At 42.8% G+C, this 16620-nt stretch overlaps 1 protein-coding gene across 6 annotated transcripts in view; it reads left to right on the top strand.

Annotated features, from left to right (window-relative positions):
- Window positions 1-16620, top strand: part of ZBTB20 (zinc finger and BTB domain containing 20) — a 759091-nt gene that overhangs the window by 453981 nt on the left and 288490 nt on the right. For all 6 annotated transcript variants that reach the window (XM_083171555.1, XM_083171553.1, XM_083171550.1 and 3 more), the window contains one exon: window positions 5462-5529. The gene's annotated coding sequence lies outside the window, so the exon portion shown is untranslated. The remainder of the gene's footprint in view (window positions 1-5461; window positions 5530-16620) is intronic.

Raw genomic sequence — 16620 nt, 5'->3', positions numbered from 1 at the left:
GACAAAATGCGTTGCGCTACTTCCGCCAGTACCTGAGCCTGACTTCCGCCTGACGTTTTCCCTTGACGTGCTGTTTTCAAAGAACTACACGGATCACAGACTGCAGCCATATAACACTAGCAGCACTGCCTTCACGCCAGGCCTGACAAATACCTGCCATGACAGCACTGATCATCGGCCTGCTGTCCACGTCTGCTTGGGACGGTCATCCACTATTCTGGTAATATACCAGCTCCCTGACTGTTCTAAGTTACACTGCCTGAAAAGAACCTTTTCGTGTGAGCATACACGCTAATAAAGGCAAATCAAATCACAGCTCAAGTCCTCTTTTTAGCTGGGACGCCAGCATGTGCATTTTTGTCAAGCTACTAACCAGGCTTTTTTTTTTAGCAATTAGCTCTATTTTGTCCAGATATTGTTTTTTATTATGTGATATACTTTTTTATGTTTCATTATACTCCAATTTTGGTTGTGTACCCATCTTGGTGTAGGTTTTGAGGAGAAAGTCAAAAGAAGGTGGGCCTGTGTGGCCACAGCAGATGGGCCTGTTTGGTAAAAATGCCAGGGCCGATTTTTGGTTCCAGTCTGGCCCTGGCTGGGAATATAGCCTTCCAGGAGATGGCAGGGAATATAACCTTCCAGGAGATGGCAGGGAATATAACCTTCCAGGAGATGGCAGGGAATATAGCCTTCCAGGAGATGGCTGGGAATATAACCTTTCAGAAGATGGCTGGGAATATAGCCTTCCAGGAGTTGGCAGGGAATATAGCCTTCCAGGAGATGGCAGGGAATATAGCCTTCCAGAAGATGGCTGGGAATATAGCCTTCCAGAAGATGGCTGGGAATATAGCCTTCCAGAAGATGGCTCGGAATATAGCCTTTCAGGAGATGGCTGGGAATATAGCCTTCCAGGAGATGGCTGGGAATATAGCCTTCCAGAAGATGGCTCGGAATATAGCCTTCCAGAAGATGGCTGGGAATATAGCCTTCCAGGAGATGGCTGGGAATATAGCCTTCCAGGTGATGGCTGGGAATATAGCCTTCCAGAAGATGGCTGGGAATATAGCCTTCCAGAAGATGGCTCGGAATGTAGCCTTTCAGGAGATGGCTGGGAATGTAGCCTTCCAGGAGATGGCTGGGAATATAGCCTTCCAGAAGATGGCCCGGAATATAGCCTTCCAGAAGATGGCTGGGAATATAGCCTTCCAGGAGATGGCTGGGAATATAGCCTTCCAGGAGATGGCTGGGAATATAGCCTTCCAGAAGATGGCTGGGAGTATAGCCTTCCAGGAGATGGCTGGGAATAGATGGCTGGGAATATAGCCTTCCAGAAAATGCCTGGGGATATAGCCTTCCAGAAGATGGCTGGGAATATAGCCTTCCAGAAGATGGCTCGGAATATAGCCTTCCATGAGATTGCTGGGAATATAGCATTCCAGAAGATAGCTGGGAATATAGCCTTCCAGAAGATGACTGGGAGTATAGCCTTCCAGGAGATGGCTGGGAATATAGCTTCCAGAAAATGCCTGGGGATATAGCCTTCCAGAAGATGGCTGGGAAATGTAGCCTTCAAGAAGATGGCTCGGAATATAGCCTTTCAGAAGATGGCTCGGAATATAGCCTTCCGGAAGATGGCTGGAAATATAGCCTTCCAGAAGATGGCTGGGATATAGCCTTCCAGAAGATGGCTGGGATATAGCTTTCCAGAATGACTGGGAGTATAGCCTTCCAGGAGATGGCTGGGAATATAGCCTTCCAGAAGATGGCTGGGAATATAGCCTTTCATGAGATGGCCGGGAATATAGCCTTCCAGAAGATTGCTGGGACAATAGCCTTCCAGAAGATGGCTGGGAGTATAGCCTTCCAGGAGATGGCTGGGAATATAGCCTTCCAGAAGATGGCTGGGAATTTAGCCTTCCAGAAGATGGCTGGGAATATAGCCTTCCAGGAGATGGCTGGGAATATAGCCTTCAGTATAGCCTTCCAGTAGATGGCTGGGAATATAACCTTCCAGAAGATGGCTTGGAATATAGCCTTCCAGAAGATGGCTCGGAATATAGCTTTCCAGAAGATGGCTGGGAAATATAGCCTTCTAGAAGATGGCTGGGATATAGCCTTCCAGGAGATCACTCGGAATATAGCCTTCCAGGAGATGGCTGGGAATATAGCCTTCCAGTAGATAGCTGAGAATATAGCCTTCCAGAAGATGGCTGGGAGTATAGCCTTCCAGGAGATGGCTGGGAATATAGCCTTCCAGGAGATGGCTGGGAATATAGCCTTCCAGAAGATGGCTGGGAATATAGCCTTCCAGGAGATGGCTGGGAATATAGCCTTCCAGAAGATGGCTGGGAGTATAGCCTTCCAGAAGATGGCTGGGAATATAACCTTCCAGAAGATGGCTTGGAATATAGCCTTCCAGAAGATGGCCGGGAATATAGCCTTCCAGAATATTGCTGGGAATATAGCCGTCCAGGAGATGGATGAGAATATAGCCTTCAAGATGATGGCTGGGAATATAGCCTTCCAGTAGATGGCTGGGAATATAGCCTTCCAGGAGATGGCTGGGAATATAGCCTTCCAGGAGATGGCTGGGAATATAGCCTTCCAGTAGATGGCTGAGAATATAGCCTTCCAGTAGATGGCTGGGAATATAGCCTTCCAGAAGATTGCTGTGAATATAGCCTTCCAGAAAATGCCTGGGAATATAGCCTTCCAGAAGATGGCTGGGAATATAGCCTTCCAGTAGATGGCTGGGAATATAGCCTTTCAGGAGATGGCTGGGAATATCACCTTCCAGGAGATGTCTGGGAATATAGCCTTCCAAAAGATGGCTGGGAATATAGCCTTCCAGAAGATCGCTGGGCATATAGCCTTCCAGTAGATGGCTGGGAATATCGCCTTCCAGAAGATGGCTGGGAATATAGCCTTCCAGGAGATGGCTGGGAATATAGCCTTCCAGGAGATGGCTGGGAATATAGCCTTCCAGAAGATGGCTGGGAATATAGCCTTCCAGGAGATGGCTGGGAATATAGCCTTCCAGAAGATGGCTGGGAGTATAGCCTTCCAGAAGATGGCTGGGAATATAACCTTCCAGAAGATGGCTTGGAATATAGCCTTCCAGAAGATGGCCGGGAATATAGCCTTCCAGAATATTGCTGGGAATATAGCCGTCCAGGAGATGGATGAGAATATAGCCTTCAAGATGATGGCTGGGAATATAGCCTTCCAGTAGATGGCTGGGAATATAGCCTTCCAGGAGATGGCTGGGAATATAGCCTTCCAGGAGATGGCTGGGAATATAGCCTTCTAGGAGATGGCTGGGAATATAGCCTACCAGAAGATTGCTGGGAATATAGCCTTCCAGTAGATGGCTGAGAATATAGCCTTCCAGTAGATGGCTGGGAATATAGCCTTCCAGTAGATGGCTGGGAATATAGCCTTCCAGAAGATTGCTGTGAATATAGCCTTCCAGAAAATGCCTGGGAATATAGCCTTCCAGAAGATGGCTGGGAATATAGCCTTCCAGTAGATGGCTGGGAATATAGCCTTTCAGGAGATGGCTGGGAATATCACCTTCCAGGAGATGTCTGGGAATATAGCCTTCCAAAAGATGGCTGGGAATATAGCCTTCCAGAAGATCGCTGGGCATATAGCCTTCCAGTAGATGGCTGGGAATATCGCCTTCCAGAAGATGGCTGGGAATATCGCCTTCCAGAAGATGGCTGGGAATATAGCCTTCCAAAAGATGGCTGGGAATATAGCCTTCCAGTAGATGGCTGGGAATATAGCCTTCCAGTAGATGGCTGGGAGTATAGCCTTCCAGTAGATGGCTGGGAGTATAGCCTTCCAGTAGATGGCTGGGAGTATAGCCTTCCAGAAGATGGCTGGGAATATAGCCGTCCAGAAGATGGCTGGGAATATAGCCTTTCAGAAGATGGCTGGGAATATAGCCTTCCAGGAGATGCCTGGGAATATAGCCTTCCAGGAGATGGCTGGGAATATAGCCGTCCAGAAGATTGCCGGGAATATAGCCTTCCAGGAGATGGCCGGGAATATAGCCTTCCAGGAGATGGCTGGGAATATAGCCTTCCAGAAGATGGCTGGGAATATAGCCTTCCAGGAGATGGCTGGGAATATAGCCTTCCAGGAGATGGCCGGGAATATAGCCTTCCAGGAGATGGCCGGGAATATAGCCTTCCAGGAGATGGCTGGGAATATAGCCTTCCAGGAGATGGCTGGGAATATAGCCTTCCAGGAGATGGCTGGGAATATAGCCTTCCAGGAGATGGCTGGGAATATAGCCTTCCAGGAGATGGTTGGCAGGGCAGAAGGCATAGACATTAGTGTCAGGGCAAAAGACTCTGCAGTCAGTCTTATATTTGGAAGCCCGTCCAATATACCAGTCCCCAATCTCATGTTTGGGTGGGATTCATGCTCTCCTCCACCTGCCATGCTTTCCTTGTACTATGTGGTCCTCCGACCCAACCCCAACAAAGAGGGCCTTACCGCTATTAGAAAATTAGGTTAACCCATTCCTGGCACCCGAGTCTGCTAATTGCTGTAATCCAGCAGCCCTGATAGAACATATTCCACATGCTCTGCCGCCTGGAGCCTCTTTGAAGTGAGTAACAGTCACATTCTCTGTGGCACATTCTGCGCCGTCCTAATAAGCTTTAATTCCTGGTGTAGACGGACATTACCGGACTGGTCTGATGCAGTACCGTCACAGTGGCGTCCCAGCGCCAGCTTCAGTGCTTTCATCTCTGCCAGTAGTGGCCACCATCAAAGCACAAGCAAACCCAACAGAACACACAGATATCCTCTTGTCAGATATGTGTAGATAAATCTGTGCAGCGGTGGGATTGTATTACCCATGTATTATCGCCTCTCCCCTTCAGCTGCAATAGAACATCACCATGATTTATTTCTGTGGCTCAGCATTCCAGGGCCCGGAACATGGCTGCAAACAGAGCGTCATACATACAATGGACCTTATTCTGATTTATTTGGTCTTCCGTGCGTTCGCAAGGAGGACCGATGTTGTGTATGTATGTAAATCATCCATTGGCGGGCGTGCAGGGGGGGGGGGGGGCGGCCCTGCGGGCAGCGTCTGATGGACTCCCCAGGAATCAAATGCAAAATGCTTATAGACAAGGCACACAATACAGAGACCCAACACTAAACAATATACAAGTGCACACATGGGACAAGAGGGTGCTGTAAAGCTCACAATGTCAACACCAAAAGGTCAACATACACTAGGTTGATATGTCAACCTTTTCATTTGTCGACCTAGTGCATGTCGGCCCATATGTCGACCTATTGACATTGTCTGTGAGCTATCCTGGACAAGATTAGAGCTGGCAGGGGAGGGAGGGTCCTGCCTGGCAGAGCTGACAATCTGGCAATGTACCACAATATGGATATGTGTATTTACCTGAGGCCTGTGTTTGTATTGTAGATCAGATGCTGGTCTGGGGACTGCGCAGCAGAAGACACTACACGCGGGATATATAAGAGGCAAGTCCGGTGAGTACAGCGGCACACACTGGCATATTGTGCTGTGCAATGATTACTGTGTGTACGGCTTCACCACAACTTATTGTACAGGACGGAAAAAGCGCAGCAGAGAGATCAGGGATTAATGCGCAATGATGTGTATGATGTGTATATGTGTAACACCTAGGTATATGTCACATCTGTGCCCACCCATAGTCCCAGCATACTGGGCACAGTCCTGTGTTCTTTCCGGTCTTAACAGTTTATTTGCTGTACTCGGTATGTTGAAGCGGAATGTAAAGGAATATAAATGGGATTTACAGAAGTGTCCTGCTACATCCGGCCTCCATACCCCATGCAGCGCGAGAGCCTGGGTGTAAGTGAGCTGCGGAGTCCCGTTCAGCTCTGCTGAGAACACGTCTGATGCTGGCCACACATCAGGCCAACTTTCCTCCAACCATAAAAATCTGGTACTGTATGGGAGCTAAGGACGGTACTTGTGTATTAGCACGGCGCCCACAATTTCCATCTTATGGTATCTTATACAATTTAAAATTGTATACCATTGTATATGGCATACAATGGCATACAATGAGATGAGATGAGATTTTAAATTGTATAAGCACACTAATGGGTGCTTTCAATGTTAATTGGCCCCCCTATAAGATTTTTAATTGTATAAGCACCCTAATGGGTGCTTACAATGTTAAATGCACCCCCACGCCACCACCACTATCCACGCCAACCCAAAGCGTGGCGAGCGGCGGCGGTACGCATCCTCCGACCTTTTCATACCCCCCACTATCCATGTCGGCGTGGAGTTGATTTTATATAGTGTGACGAGCGCAGCGAGCCACCGAGCCCGAAGCGTGGCGAGCGGCCGCGTTTTACTTTACATGTATTACGCGTCCCCTCGCGGGGCTCGCCACGCTTCGGGCTCGGTGCACTATATCGCCACACTATATAAGATCAACTCCACGCCGACATGGATAGTGGGGGTATGAAAAGGTCGGAGGACGCGTACCGCCGGCGCTCGCCATGCTTCGGGTTGACGTTGATAGTGGGGGTGCATTTAACATTGTAAGCACCCATTAGGGTCCTTATACAATTAAAAATCTTATATGGGGGCCAATTAACATTGAAAGCAACCATTAGTGTGCTTATACAATTTAAAATCTCATCTCATCTCATCGTATGCCATATACAACGGTATACAATTTTAAATTGTATAACATCGGGTCCCATCGCAGCACATCTCATCTCATTGCATACCATATTAAGCCTTATGGTATGCAATGCGATGGGCGCCGTGATAATACACAAGTACCCAAAGGACAATCAGAAATGTGCTCACAAACCCAGGAAAATGGACAAAAACTTTCAGTCAAATTGTTTAAATCAAACAGGTACAACTACAGCACCGTGTCTAAACGACAATTTTTGTCCTTTTCCAGATTTTGGGAGCAAGTTTCTGAATTAAATATTCCATTTGCTCCCATCCAGTACCATATTTTAATTCCATCCAAGCAACTAGTTGGATGGTTGGACCAAAGTTGGTGTGATGTGTGGCAAGCATAAGCCATTTGATCTGTGTGCTGCAGGTGGGGCAGATGTAACATGTGCAGAGAGAGTTATATTTATGTGGGCTTTGTTCAAAAAATATCTAAATTGCAGTGTAAGAATAAAGCAGCCAGAATTTACCCTGCACAGAAACAAAATAACTCACCCAAATCTAACTCTCTCTGCACATGTTACATCTGCCCCACCTGCAGTGCAGCATGGTTTTGTCCATTAAAGAAGGAGTTTGCTTTTGCAAACCAACCTGAATCACCCCAATGGAGTAGACTTTAAAGAACACTGTTCTTGCCAGCACATGTGTTTCAATGCTGGCTGGTATATGCTGTTATATGTGAATTCTGCTGGGTGTAATACAGTATGCTAGATATGATATACTGTCTGTTATATGCTGGGTGTATTACACTATGCTGGATATAATATGCTGCCTGTTATATGCTGGGTGTAATACACTATGCTGGATATGATATACTGTCTGTTATATGCTGGGTGTAATACAGTATGCTGGATATGATATGCTGTCTGTTATATGCTGGGTGTAATACAGTATGCTGGATATAATATACTACCTGTTATATGCTGGGTGTAATACAGTATGCTGGATATAATATGCTGCCTGTTATATGCTGGGTGTAATACAGTATGCTGGATATAATATGCTGCCTGTTATATACTGGTGTAATACAGTATGCTGGATATAATATACTACCTGTTATATGCTGGGTGTAATACATTATGCTGGATATAATATGCTGCCTGTTATATGCTGGTGTAATACAGTATGCTGGATATAATATACTGTCTGTTATATGCTGGGTGTAATACAGTATGCTGGATATAATATGCTGCCTGTTATATGCTGGGTGTAATACAGTATGCTGGATATAATATGCTGCCTGTTATATGCTGGGTGTAATACAGTATGCTGGATATAATATGCTGCCTGTTATATGCTGGGTGTAATACAGTATGCTGGATATAATATGCTGCCTGTTCTATGTTGGGTGTAATCTAGTATGCTGGATATAATCAGGGCTGCCAAGAGAAATCCTGGGCCCCGGTACAACAACTTCCCAGGGCCCCCATGGGGGAAGGGGGGGGGGGGTGAAACAGCAGTGCTATTTTTGTAGGAAAATAGGTTCAGGAACTGTGGGCGGGGGCAGAAAGTGGGCGGAGGAGATGTGGGAGGAGCTACAAAAGGGGCGGGGCATTACATAAAAAAAAAGGAGAGAGAAAAAAAAGAAAAACATAATTCCTCACTCTGTCACACTTATTATACATATGCCCCACACTGTAACCCTTATTATACATATGCCCCACACTGTAACGCTTATTATACATATGCCCCACACTGTAACGCTTATTATACATATGCCCCACACTGTAACGCTTATTATACATATGCCACTCACAGAGATGCCCGTTATACATTTGCCACTCACAGAGATGCCCGTCATACATATGCCCCACACCGTCAAGCCCATTATACATATGCCCCACACCGTGATGCCCATTATACATATGCCCCACACCGTGATGCCCATTATACATATGCCCCACACCGTGATGTCCATTATACATATGCCCATTATACATATGCCCCACACCGTGATGCCCATTATACATATGCCACACACCGTGATGTCCATTATACATATGCCCCACACCGTGATGCCCATTATACATATGCCCCACACCGTGATGCCCATTATACATATGCCCCACACCGTGATGTCCATTATACATATGCCACACACCGTGATGCCCATTATACATATGCCCCACACCGTGATGTCCATTATACATATGCCCCACACCGTGATGCCCATTATACATATGCCCATTATACATATGCCCCACACCGTGATGCCCATTATACATATGCCCCACACCGTGATGTCCATTATACATATGCCCCACACCGTGATGCCCATTATACATATGCCACTCACAGAGATGCCCGTTATACATATGCCACTCACAGAGATACCCGTCATACATATGCCCCACACCGTCAAGCCCATTATACATATGCCCCACACCGTGATGCCCATTATACATATGCCCCATACCGTGATGCCCATTATACATATGCCCCACACCGTGATGTCCATTATACATATGCCCATTATACATATGCCCCACACCGTGATGCCCATTATACATATGCCACACACCGTGATGCCCATTATACATATGCCCCACACCGTGATGCCCATTATACATATGCCCCACACCGTGATGCCCATTATACATATGCCCCACACCGTGATGTCCATTATACATATTCCCCACACCGTGATGCCCATTATACATATGCCCCACACCGTGATGTCCATTATACATATGCCCCACACCGTGATGCCCATTATACATATGCCCCACACCATGATGCCCATTATACATATGCCACACACCGTGATGTCCATTATACATATGCCCCACACCGTGATGCCCATTATACATATGCCCCACACCGTGATGCCCATTATACATATGCCCCACACCGTGATGCCCATTATACATATGCCCCACACCGTGATGTCCATTATACATATGCCCCACACCGTGATGCCCATTATACATATGCCCCACACCGTGATGCCCATTATACATATGCCACACACCGTGATGTCCATTATACATATGCCCCACACCGTGATGCCCATTATACATATGCCCCACACCGTGATGCCCATTATACATATGCCCCACACCGTGATGCTCATTATACATATGCCCCACACCATGATGCCCATTATACATATGCCCCACACCGTGATGCCCATTATACATATCCCCACACCGTGATGCCCATTATACATATGCCCCGCTCCGTAACAGTTATTATACATATGCCACACAGAGATGCCCATTATACATATGCCACAGAGATGTGTGTATATATATATATGTATATATATTATATAATATATATATAGATTATATATATATATATATATATATATATATATATATAGATTATATATATATATATATATATATATATATATATATATAGATTATATATATAATCAATATATATATATATAATCTATATATATATATATATATATAATCTATATATATATATATATATATATATATATATATATATATATATATATATATATAGATTATATATATATATATATATATATTTATATTTATATATATATATACAAATACATCATAGAAATTAAGCCAGGCAGAGGAGAGGAGACAAGTGTACTTACTACTTGTTTTTAGACTGGGTGCACAGGGTGTTTTCTGTGTCAGTGTGTCAGACTCAGCACTTGTTCAGTGAGCTCAGCCTCTGAGCTCCTCCGGCTCCACACTGCACCTTCCCCTTCCTGTTGTTGTCAGACTCTCTCCCACAAGCAGGCTGCAGCATCCGGTCCCAGCTGCTGCAGTCTGCAGATCCAGGCAGGAGACCTGCGAGATGATGACATCATCTCGCGAGAGTCTCTCTGCACGGAAGCTCCGCAGCGGTGGAATGCCGCTGCCTGCACAACACACTACACACAGTGCAGTGTGTGATAGTAAGAAGCCCCCCGCTCACCGCGGCCTCTCCTTTGATGTACCGCCGCCCACGCTCCAAGTCCCGACTCCCGCTACAAGGAACCCGCACCACTTGGAGATAAAAAAAAAAAAAAAAATGTTTTTTATGTGTTCTCGGGCCCCGGGCCCCCTGATAGGCCCGGGCCCAGGTAAAATGTACCCTCCCCCCCCCCCTCTCGGCGGCCATGGATATAATATGCTGTCTGTTTTATGTTGGGTGTAAAACAGTATGCTGGATATAATATGCTGCCTGTTATATACTGGTGTAATACAGTATGCTGGATATAATATGCTGTCTGTTATATGCTGGGTGTAATACAGTATGCTGGATATAATATGCTGCCTGTTATATGCTGGGTGTAATACAGTATGCTGGATATAATATGCTGTCTGTTGTATGCTGGGTATAATACATTATGCTGGATATGATATACTGTCTGTTATATACTTGGTGTAATACAGTATGCTGGATATAATATGCTGTCTGTTATATGCTGGGTGTAATACATTATGCTGGATATAATATGCTGTCTGTTATACGCTGGGTGTAATACATTATGCTGGATATGATATACTGTCTGTTATATCCTGGGTGTAATACATTATGCTGGATATAATATGCCACCTGTTATATGTTGGGTGTATTACAGTATGCTGGATATAATATGCTGCCTGTTATATGCTGGAGTAATACAGTATGCAGGATATAATATGCTGCCTGTTATATGCTGGGTGTATTACAGTATGCTGGATATAATATGCTGCCTGTTATATGCTGGGTGTATTACAGTATGCTGGATATAATATGCTGCCTGTTATATGCTGGGTGTAATACAGTATGCTGGATATAATATGCTGCCTGTTATATGCTGGGTGTATTATAGTATGCTGGATATAATATACTGTCTGTTATATGCTGGAGTAATACAGTATGGTGGATATAATATGCTGCCTGTTATATGCTGGGTGTATTACACTATGCTGGATATAATATACTGTCTGTTATATGCTGGGTGTAATACAGTATGCTGGATATAATATACTGCCTGTTATATGCTGGGTGTAATACAGTATGCTGGATATAATATGCTGTCTGTTATATGCTGGAGTAATACAGTATGGTGGATATAATATGCTGCCTGTTATATGCTGGGTGTAATACAGTATGCTGGATATAATATGCTACCTGTTATATGCTGGGTGTAATACAGTATGCTGGATATAATATGCTGCCTGTTATATGCTGGGTGTATTACAGTATGCTGGATATAATATGCTGCCTGTTATATGCTGGGTGTATTACAGTATGCTGGATATAATGTGCTGCCTGTTATATGCTGGGTGTAATACAGTATGCTGGATATAATATGCTGCCTGTTATATGCTGGGTGTAATACAGTATGCTGGATATAATATGCTGCCTGTTATATGCTGGGTGTACTACAGTATGCTGGATATAATATGCTGCCTGTTATATGCTGGTGTAATACAGTATGCTGGATATAATATACTGCCTGTTATATCCTGGGTGTAATACATTATGCTGGATATAATATGCCACCTGTTATATGTTGGGTGTATTACAGTATGCTGGATATAATATGCTACCTGTTATATGCTGGGTGTATTACAGTATGCTGGATATAATATGCTACCTGTTATATGCTGGTGTAATACAGTATGCTGGATATAATATGCTGTCTGTTATATACTGGTGTAATACAGTATGCTGGATATAATGTGCTGCCTGTTATATGCTGGGTGTAATACAGTATGCTAGATATAATATGCTGCCTGTTATATGCTGGTGTAATACAGTATGCTGGATATAATATACTGCCTGTTATATGCTGGGTGTAATACCGTATGCTGGATATAATATACTGCCTGTTATATGCTGGGTGTAATACAGTATGCTGGATATAATATGCTGCCTGTTATATGATGGGTGTAATACAGTATGCTGGATATAATATGCTACCTGTTATATGCTGGGTGTAATACAGTATGCTGGATATAATATGCTGCCTGTTATATGCTGGGTGTACTACAGTATGCTGGATATAATGTGCTGCCTGTTATATGCTGGGTGTAATACAGTATGCTGGATATAATATACTGACTGTTATGTCCTGGGTGTAATACAGTATGCTGGATATGATATACTGCCTGTTATATGCTGGGTGTAATACAGTATGCTCGATATAATATGCTGCCTGTTATATGCTGGTGTAATACAGTATGTTGGATATAATATGCTGTCTGTTATATGCTGGGTGTAATACAGTATGCTGGATATAATATGCTGCCTGTTATATGATGGGTGTAATACAGTATGCTGGATATAATATGCTGCCTGTTATATGCTTGGTGTAATACAGTATGCTGGTTATAATATACTGCCTGTTATATGCTGGGTGTAATACAGTATGCTGGATATAATATGCTGCCTGTTATATGCTGGGTGTAATACAGTATGCTGGATATAATATGCTGCCTGTTATATGCTGGGTGTAATACAGTATGCTGGATATAATATGCTGCCTGTTATATGCTGGTGTAATACAATATGCTGGATATAATATGCTGCCTGTTATATGCTGGTGTAATACAGTATGCTGGATATAATGTGCTGCCTGTTATATGCTGGGTGTAATACAGTATGCTGGATATAATATACTGCCTGTTATATGCTGGGTGTAATACATTATGCTGGATATAATATACTGCCTGTTATGTGCTGGGTGTAATACAGTATGCTGGATATAATATACTGCCTGTTATATGCTGGTGTAATACATTATGCTGGATATAATATGCTGCCTGTTATATGATGGGTGTAATACAGTATGCTGGATATAATATGCTGTCTGTTATATGCTGGAGTAATACAGTATGCTGGATATAATATGCTGCCTGTTATATGCTGGGTGTAATACAGTATGCTGGATATAATATGCTGCCTGTTATATGCTGGGTGTAATACAGTATGCTGGATATAATATGCTGCCTGTTATATGCTAGTGTAATACAGTATGCTGGATATAATATGCTGCCTGTTATATGCTGGTGTAATACAGTATGCTGGATATAATATACTGTCTGTTATATGCTGGTGTAATACAGTATGCTGGAGATAATGTGCTGCCTGTTATATGCTGGGTGTAATACATTATAGTGGATATAATATGCCGTCTGTGATATGCTGGTGTAATACCGTATGCTGGATATAATATACTGCCTGTTATATGCTGGTGTAATACCGTATGCTGGATATAATATACTGCCTGTTATATGCTGGGTGTAATACAGTATGCTGGATATAATATGCTGCCTGTTATATTCTGGGTATAATACATTATGCTGGATATAATATGCTGCCTGTTATATGCTGGTGTAATACCGTATGCTGGATATAATATGCTGCCTGTTATATGCTGGTGTAATACAGTATGCTGGATATAATATGCTGCCTGTTATATGCTGGTGTAATAGAGTATGCTGGATATAATATGCTGCCTGTTATATGCTGGTGTAATACATTATACTGGATATAATATGCTGCCTGTTATATGCTGGGTGTAATACAGTATGCTGGATATAATATGCTGCCTGTTATATGCTGGGTGTAATACAGTATGCTGGATATAATGTGCTGCCTGTTATATGCTGGGTGTAATACAGTATGCTGGATATAATATGCCGTCTGTGATATGCTGGTGTAATATCGTATGCTGGATATAATATACTGCCTGTTATATGCTGGTGTAATACCGTATGCTGGATATAATATACTGCCTGTTATATGCTGGGTGTAATACAGTATGCTGGATATAATATGCTGCCTGTTATATTCTGGGTATAATACATTATGCTGGATATAATATGCTGCCTGTTATATGCTGGTGTAATACCGTATGCTGGATATAATATGCTGCCTGTTATATGCTGGTGTAATACAGTATGCTGGATATAATATGCTGCCTGTTATATGCTGGTGTAATAGAGTATGCTGGATATAATATGCTGCCTGTTATATGCTGGTGTAATACATTATACTGGATATAATATGCTGCCTGTTATATGCTGGGTGTAATACAGTATGCTGGATATAATATGCTGCCTGTTATATGCTGGGTGTAATACAGTATGCTGGATATAATGTGCTGCCTGTTATATGCTGGGTGTAATACAGTATGCTGGATATAATATACTGCCTGTTATATGCTGGGTGTAATACAGTATGCTGGATATAATATGCTGCCTGTTATATGCTGGTGTAATACCGTATGCTGGATATAATATGCTGCCTGTTATATGCTGGAGTAATACAGTATGCTGGATATAATATACTGCCTGTTATATGCTGGGTGTAATACATTATGCTGGATATAATATGCTGCCTGTTATATTCTGGGTATAATACATTATGCTGGATATAATATGCTGCCTGTTATATGCTGGTGTAATACCGTATGCTGGATATAATATGCTGCCTGTTATATGCTGGTGTAATAGAGTATGCTGGATATAATATGCTGCCTGTTATATGCTGGTGTAATACATTATACTGGATATAATATGCTGCCTGTTATATGCTGGGTGTAATACAGTATGCTGGATATAATATGCTACCTGTTATATGCTGGGTGTAATACAGTATGCTGGATATAATGTGCTGCCTGTTATATGCTGGGTGTAATACAGTATGCTGGATATAATATACTGCCTGTTATATGCTGGGTGTAATACAGTATGCTGGATATAATATGCTGCCTGTTATATGCTGGTGTAATACCGTATGCTGGATATAATATGCTGCCTGTTATATGCTGGAGTAATACAGTATGCTGGATATAATATACTGCCTGTTATATGCTGGGTGTAATAGAATATGCTGGATATAATATACTGCCTGTTATATGCTGGGTGTAATACATTATAGTGGATATAATATGCCGCCTGTTATATGCTGGGTGTAATACAGTATGCTGGATATAATATGCTGCCTGTTATATGCTGGGTGTAATACATTATAGTGGATATAATATGCCGCCTGTTATATGCTGGGTGTAATACAGTATGCTGGATATAATATGCTGTCTGTTATATGCTGGTATAATACAGTATGCTGGATATAATATGCTGCCTGTTATATGCTGGTGTAATACAGTATGCTGGATATAATATGCTGTCTGTTATATGCTGGGTGTAATACAGTATGCTTGATATGATATACTGTCTGTTATATGCTGGTGTAATACAGTATGCTGGATATAATATGCTGCCTGTTATATGCTGGGTGTAATACAGTATGTTGGATATAATATGCTACCTGTTATATGCTGGGTGTAATACAGTATGCTGGATATAATATGCCGCCTGTTATATGCTGGGTTTAATACAGTATGCTGGATATAATATGCTGTCTGTTATATGCTGGAGTAATACAGTATGCTGGATATAATATGCTGCCTGTTATATGCTGGAGTAATACAGTATGCTGGATATAATGTGCTACCTGTTATATGCTGGGTTTAATACAGTATGCTGGATATAATATGCTACCTGTTATATGCTGGGTGTAATACAGTATGCTGGATATAATATGCTGCCTGTTATATGCTGGTTTAATACAGTATGCTGGATATAATATGCTGCCTGTTATATGCTGGGTGTAATACATTATAGTGGATATAATATGCCGCCTGTTATATGCTGGTGTAATACCGTATGCTGGATATAATATACTGCCTGTTATATGCTGGTGTAATACCGTGTGCTGGATATAATATGCTGCCTGTTATATGCTGGAGTAATACAGTATGCTGGATATAATATAATGCCTGTTATATGCTGGTGTAATACAGTATGCTGGATATAATATACTGCCTGTTATATGCTGGGTGTAATACAGTATGCTGGATATAATATACTGCCTGTTATATGCTGGGTGTAATACAGTATGCTGGATATAATATAATG

Source organism: Crinia signifera, chromosome 2, assembly GCF_055691185.1.
Source record: "Crinia signifera chromosome 2, ASM5569118v1, whole genome shotgun sequence".
NCBI lineage: Eukaryota > Metazoa > Chordata > Amphibia > Anura > Myobatrachidae > Crinia > Crinia signifera.
Note: the sequence above shows the minus strand (reverse complement) of the source record. Positions and strands in the feature narration are given on the sequence as shown.